This window comes from Trachypithecus francoisi, unplaced genomic scaffold (assembly GCF_009764315.1).
Source record: "Trachypithecus francoisi isolate TF-2019V2 unplaced genomic scaffold, Tfra_2.0 Lachesis_group20, whole genome shotgun sequence".
NCBI lineage: Eukaryota > Metazoa > Chordata > Mammalia > Primates > Cercopithecidae > Trachypithecus > Trachypithecus francoisi.
In genome coordinates, this window is record NW_022681466.1 from 10032612 (window position 1) to 10039991 (window position 7380).

A 7380-nucleotide genomic window follows, 5' to 3' on the forward strand; every position below is an offset into this window, starting at 1 on the left:
GCTGGTCCTCGGCAGCTGACGGCCAAAGACAGGTCCAGAGCCCAGCAAAGTTGATGCCAGTAACAGCATCCGGGCCTGCATGTGGACTGTGGACCCTGCAAAGGACCAGAACCTATGTCTCAGCATCTTTGTGAAAAGGAATGCCAAGACGCAAGAAAAAAGAAAAGAGCAACACGGCAAAACCCTGTCTCTATTAAAAATACAAAAAGTTCGCCAGGCGTGGTGGCACCTGTAGTCACAGCTACTTGGGAAGCTGAGGCAGGGGAATCTCTTGAACCTGGGAGGCGGAGGCTGCAGTGAGCTGAGATCCACCATTGCACCCCAGCCTGGGCCATAGAGCGAGACTCAGATCTTAAAAAAAAAAAAAAAAGGGACTTCGTAGCCTTTCTCTTCCTCTTAAGACAAATGCCCTTTTCTTCACATTAACAATGAAGAGACCAATGTGGCGAGCTGGAGAGAAGATGTAACACACCCCAGCACCAGCCGGGCCCTGTAGGAAAGCCAGAGACAGGACCACGGCAATCGACTCAGCTCTCAAACCTGCTCTACTACAGGCTAGCTCAGTGTGCCCGGAAAGGGACCCCATCACTCTGTGCCTTGGTGTCCTCATTTGTTTTTTTTTTTTTTTTTTTTTGTTGAGACGGAGTCTTGCTCTGTCGCCCAGGCTGGAGTGCAGTGGCCGGATCTCAGCTCACTGCAAGCTCCGCCTCCCGGGTTCACGCCATTCTCCTGCTTCAGCCTCCCGAGTAGCTGGGACTACAGGCACCCGCCACCTCGCCCGGCTAGTTTTTTTTGTATTTTTAGTAGAGACGGGGTTTCACTGTGTTCGCCAGGATGGTCTCGATCTCCTGACCTCGTGATCCGCCCGTCTCGGCCTCCCAAAGTGCTGGGATGACAGGCTTGAGCCACCGTGCCCGGCCTGTGTCCTCATTTGTGAAATAAGTTGGCCGGATTATCTCCAAGCTCATCCTCCAGTATCCTGCAGTTGAATCCATGAGACACCAAACTCTGCTGCACACGACAGCCATCCAGGGTGGACACCTCTGCTGTCATCACAGGAGCCTTACTCCAGTTGTGTTGTGCTCTCCTCTGGAATTATTTTTTTGTTTTTGTTTGGGTTTTTATTTTTTTATTTTTTTGACGTGGAATTTTGCTCTTGTTGCCCAGGCTGGAGTGCAATGGTGTGACTCAGCCTCTCGAGTAGCTGGGATTACAGGCGTGCGCCACCATGCCTGGTTAATTTTTGTGTTTTTTTTTTTTTTTTTTTTTTTTTGAGGCAGAGTCTCGCTCTGTCGCCCGGGCTGGAGTGCAATGGCCGGATCTCAGCTCACTGCAAGCTCCGCCTCCCAGGTTTACGCCATTCTCCTGCCTCAGCCTCCCGAGTAGCTGGGACTACAGGCGCCCGCCACCTCGCCTGGCTAGTTTTTGTATTTTTAGTAGAGACGGGGTTTCACCGTGTTAGCCAGGATGGTCTCGATCTCCTGACCTCATGATCCTCCCGCCTCGGCCTCCCAAACTGCTGGGATTACAGGCGTGAGCCACTGCACCTGGCCTAAAGTTCCTAGGTCTAAGCCCCAACTCCTGTGAACGTGAAGCCTTGGAAAAACGATTCACCAAGTCTTAACTCCTAGTACATGTGAACCCTTGGGATAAGGACTGTTGCTGATATAATTAAGGATTTTGGGATGAGATTATATGAGATTAGGGCATACCCCATATCCAGTGACTGGTGTCCTTATCAGAGAAAGGCAGAGGGAGACTTGAGACTCAGGCCCAGAGGAGAAGTTCATGTGAGATGGAGCAGAGACTGGAGTGACGCTGCCACATGCCAAGGAACACCTGGGGGCACTGGAGGCTGGAAGAGGCAGGTAGGACCCTCCCCTGGAGCCTTCAGAGAGAGGGTAGCCCTGCTACCTCTCTTGGACTTCTGACCTCCAGGACATGAGAAAATCAACTGCTGTTGCTTTCAGCTGCCCAGTGCATGGACATTTGTTCCAGGAGCCCCAGGAAGTTGACCCCATCAGAACGCCAAGGACCGGGGTGGAGAGTCCCACTGTGTCTGAGCAGAGTTCGAGTGCTCGTGGAAAGGGAAGATGCTGCCCTGTATCAAGCCAGGGACCGGATGTGGGCCGGAGAGCTGGCTTGGACATGTGCCTGCTGCCATCGGAGTCGTCTGGGACCACCACCCAGAGGACAATGTTAAGGATGAAAATTCAGGGCCTCTAATTACACAGAAATTGACATAGCCATGAAATAAGGAGACCACAGCCTCCTCTTTTGAAAAGACACAAGGCAGCTGGGTGCGGTGTGGCTCACACCTGAAATCCCAGGACTTTGGGAGGCTGAAGCGGGCAGATCACCTAAGGTCGGGAGTTCGAGACCACCCTGGCCAACATGTAGAAACCCCCTAAAAATACAAAATTATCTGGGTGTGGTGGCACATGCCTGTAATCCCAGCTATTCAGGAGGCTGAGACAGGAGAATCACTTGAACCCGGGAGGTGGAGGTTGTGGGGTTGTGGTGAGCCGAGATCGTGCCATTGCACTCTAGCCTGGGCGACAAGAGCGAAACTCTGTCTCAAAAAAAAAAAAAAAAAGACACAAGGCAGTTCCAGGGGCAGAGATTTGGAATATTTTGAATAAAGAGGGAAAAGGTAAGAAAGCACTACACAATGAAGGCTTTAGAAGAATAGTGGAACTTTTGAGGCCGGGTGCAATGGCTCATACCTGTAATCCCAGCACTTTGGGAGGTTTAGATGGGGGATTATTCGAGCCTGGGCAACAGAGCAAGACCTCATCTCTACTAAAGATTTTTTAAAAAATTAGCCGGGTGTGGTGGCATGGGTCTGTAGTCCCAGCTACTGAGGAGGCTGGGGTGGGAGGATCACCTGAGCCTGTGAGTTCAAGGCTGCTGTGAGCCAAGATCATGCCACTGAACTCCAGCCTGGGCAACAGAGGGAGAGCCTGTCTCAAAATAAATAAATAAATAAAAAGGAATGTAAGAATTTTTGGTACTCAAACGTGAATCTTTGTTTGTCTGTTTAATTTTATGAATCATAAAGAAAAGAGTCTGAATGAAGATCTGGAAATACAATTTCCAGTCTCCGGCTTTGCTTGGCCTGATCATTTCCAAGCAAACCTTAAGACTGGCTGTGTTGCCCAAATTCTTGCCTGGTCTAATCGTCAGGCGGATGTGACCATGGGGAACTGGCTGTCCCCTCATCACCGCCAGGCAGCAGTGTTACCTGAGGTATTTCCTTCCTGGCAGTGGATCATAGAAGTTCACGGTTCCATCTGTGCTAAGGAATTCATCCCCAGATCTGAAAACCAGGAGCTCTGGTTTGGTCTGATCATGTGTCATATAGTCTTCAGAAGAAAGCAGAACAATCGGTCGTTCCAAAGGTCATTTGGAAGAACCAAGGTCATTCAGCTTCTAGTTGTGAGTGGAGGCTGCAGAGGGACCCTAGGAGGTGTAACCCCAGCTGCGAGTGGATGTGGAAGGGGGACCCTGGCCAATAGTGAACACAGGAGCACTGTTCTATTCACAAGTGGGCCCAGGAGGCGGTGAGCCTGGTGGCCGGGGGCGTCTGCTCTCCTGCCCACCCACCAGGTGCCCTGTTCGAGCCACTGAACCTGCCTAGGCCTTAGTCCCACAGCACTGGGGTGGAGGCAACAGGCATCGCTGACTCTGGGCTATTGGGGTGAGGGCGTTAGGTCAACTGCCAACCTGGCGAATGCCCTGGGACCGTGCATGCAGGTGAGGAACTCTAGAAGGGACTTTTCATCCTTATTATTATGACCAACACCCCTCCATGCTGAATGATGTGCTGGGGCCGCGCACACCACCCTCCGCCCCCTTCATTTCAAAAATGCGGAACAGAGGCTGCAGGGGCCACCTGCCCAGTGTGCACAGCTCATGAGGGACTGGATGGGGTGACACCGCCATCTGTCACCCCAGGGCCAGGCCTTTCTCCTCCCCAGGAACTTGTCCTCAGCCATTCCACCTGCAAGTCTAGGGTCTGAGCACTACATGGGAACACGTGCAGATTCCAGCACCCAGAGGTCCTTCACACCTAGCCACAGGGGCTCTGGTGGCCTCGGCCATCCTCTCTGCGTGCCTGCCCGAGGTGGCTGTGCTGAGCAGAGGGGGGCCCAGGAAAGATCACAGCTCCCCCAGCGCACCTGACATACCTCATGCCAAACCAGCCCCTGGCTTCAGCAAGCAGACGTCCCCTTCCTATGGAAAGCCTATGAAAGCTGGTTTGAAATATCTGAGCAGCTGCTTGAAGGACGTGGATCAGCCCTGCTCAGCGGCCTGAACAGAGAGCGGGGCCAGAGGTACAGGCCTGGGACCACCCACAGGCTCTGGGAAAGGTGAGTTTTCTCAGACTCAGGCGACTTTTCTAGACCCAGGGGCCTGGCCAGCTGGGTTCCCCAAGGGCTCACCCACGAAGAGCCTCTGTTCTCAGTGTCACAGTGGATGACCAACACTAAAACCCCCAAGCCCAGACCTCACCTCGTTCCCACTCGCCTCGGAATCCCCGGAGCAATCGGACATCAGCCCTTTAAAAGTTCCCCGGTGGTCTCAATGCGCAGCCCAGGTGGGGCATCACTAGGCCAGGTGTTGCCCGTGTGTGCCCCCAACTGGAGGCTCTCAGCAGGCTTGTGCGAGGGCCTCCAGGCTGGATGTTCACCCCCACCATGGCCCAGATGGCCTATTTTGTGCAATGCCTGGCTGCGAGGAGACGGAACAGCACCTTAGTGACATCTAGCCCAGATGTGGATGTGGCCCACTGACCACTGACCACCTACATCGTTCTTCCACCCTGAGCGCCCACATCCCGTTCGGTTCACCTCCCACGGGAGTCAACACTCCCATCACAGTCTCCGTCTTCCCCAGGGCAGTCCCATTGCATTGGGGACTTCAAAAAATTGTACTCACAATGGGGGTCGATGTGTTCTATCTTCTAGAAGGGGGGTGTGTCCATGTTCCCAGTGACGTTCAGCGTGTGCAGGGCCTGTACACTGGCCTCCAAAACACCTGTGGTTGTGATGGAGATTCCACAGCAGGCAGGGTGTAGACCCTGAGTCGCAGACATCACCCCTGCCTCAGGGGCCGGACGAGGCTGCTCATCGGAAGAGGAAACCCGAGACCTCAAATGCAACGCCTTCAGTTCCCGGTTCCCTCCCTGCGTGGAGCAGAACAGCGTCTCTCAAAGACTCAAGTCCATGAGAAGCCTCAGAATGTGGCTTTTAGTAGAAATAGGGTCTCTGCAGATGTCATTCGTTAAGCTGAGGCCATACTGAGTTAGGGTGGATCCCAATCCAATCACTGGGGTCTGTATAAGGAGAGAAAACAGAGGCACATGAACGGAAGGTCAAGTGACAACAGGGATGGGGATGGCAGCCAGGCAGCCACAAGACAAAGGATGCCCAGGATGGCCAGCAGCCCCGGAAGCTGGGCAAGACAAGGGAGGCTCTTCCCTATAGCCTGCGGAGGGAGCAGGTCAGTATCTGTTAATATCTTGATGTTGCACTTTTGGCCTCCAGAACTGTGAGGAAATAAATGTTATGTTGTTTGATGCCACCCAGTTTGTGGTCCTCTATTACAGCAGCCCCAGGAGACTAGTAAGTGGGTCCCTGGCAGAGGAAGGGGACAGAGCGTGGAATTCTCCTCCCTGCAGGGAGCCACCTGGGCTCTGAGAAAGCCTTGCACCGGCCGGAGGCCACCACGCTAACGCTAGAATGTTCCCTGTGAGCAGTGAAGCTTTCAACCAGACTCCGCTAGAGAAAAATGCCTGACAGAACTGTTTACTGGATTAAATGAAATTAAATTCAGTTTTCTTGTTGCCAAGCAGAAGTGAGGCCCTGTCATAGGAATGTCTGAGCAGTTATAAAAATAGGAGTTCATGTTTGCACATAGCTGGTTGAAAACAGAAAATTCACACCTACTCTAAGAGATAAACAATGCACAGCTGAGCATTGAACTCACACAAAGGAGCCACCACGCACTGCAGAACGGAAACAGAGGAAGGGTTAAGAAAGAAGCAAAGACAAATGATTACAGCCAGGCACGGTGGCCCACGCCTGTAATCCCAGCATTTTGGGAGGTTGAAGCAGGCAGATCATTTGAGGTCAGGAGTTCAAGACCAGCCTGACCAACATGGTGAAATCCCATCTCTACCAAAAAAAAAAAAAAAAAATTAGCTGGGTGTGGTGGCACATGCCTGTGATCTCAGCTACTCAGGAGGCTGAGGCAGGAGAATCACTTGAGCCTGGGAGGCAGAGGTAGCAGTGAGTGGAGGTTATGCCACTGGACTCCAGCCTGGGTGACAGAGTGAGACTCCATCTCAAAAAAAAAAGAAGATCCTTCCTCCCCAACCCCAAAATCCCCCCAGGAAAACTCAGTCTACAACTGAATATAAAGCAAAGAAGTGGCTGTTTGAAAAGTTCATCAAAACATGCAAGTGTCTGGCAAGATAAATCAAGAAAAACCACAAACAGAAACCACTCCAGCCCGGGCAACAGAATGAGAAGAGAAGAGGAGGGGAGGGGAGAAGAGGGGAGGGGAGAGGAGGGGAGGGGAGAGGAGGGGAGGGGAAAGGAAAGAAAGAGAGAGCGAAAAGGAGGGAGGAGGGAGGGAAGGAAGGAAGGAGGGAAACCAAAGGCCTCAGGACAGCCTGGAAGGGGGTCCCGCTCACAGCCTCAGAAGGGATCAACCCTGCAGACAACTGGATCTCAGACTTCGGCCTCCAGAACTGTGAGACGGTACATTTCTGTTGTTGAAGCCAGGGGTCCTCCACCCCCGGGGCCACAGACGGTGCCCTGTCTGCATCACACAACAAGAAGTGAGCACACGAAGCTTCATCTGTATTTGCAGCCACTTCTCATCGCTCTGCCTCCTGTCAGATCAGTGGTGGCATTTGATTCTCAGAGGAGTATGAACGGTGTTGTGAACTGCACATACGAGGGATCTAGGTTGTGGGCTTTTTTTTTTTTTTTTGAGACAGTCTTGGTCTGTCACCCAGGCTGGAGTGCAGTGGCGCGATCTCGGCTCACCGCAAGCTCCGCCTCCCGGGTTCACGCCATTCTCCTGCCTCAGCCTCCCGAGTAGCGGGGACTACAGGCGCCCGCCACCTCGCCCGGCTAGTTTTTTGTATTTTTAGTAGAGACGGGGTTTCACCGTGTTAGACAGGATGGTCTCGATCTCCTGACCTGGTGATCCGCCCGCCATTTAAAAAAAATTAAAATGATCCCAGCCGGGTATGGTGGCTCACACCTATAATCCCAGTACTTTAGGAGGCTGAGGCGGGCAGATCACGAGGTCAGGAGATCGAGACCATCCTGGCTAACACGGTGAAACCTCATCTCTACTAAAAAT

The 7380-nt window shown here is 52.7% G+C and overlaps 1 long non-coding RNA gene across 1 annotated transcript; it reads right to left on the reverse strand.

The window, feature by feature from the left end:
- Positions 1–2967: 2967 nt before the first annotated feature.
- On the reverse strand, positions 2968–6358 carry LOC117066775. Its single transcript, XR_004430503.1, has 3 exons — positions 4942–6358; positions 4516–4734; positions 2968–3365 (listed from the first exon to the last, which is right to left on the reverse strand). It is a non-coding gene; the product is annotated as an uncharacterized LOC117066775 (long non-coding RNA).
- Between the last annotated feature and the right edge of the window lie 1022 nt (positions 6359–7380).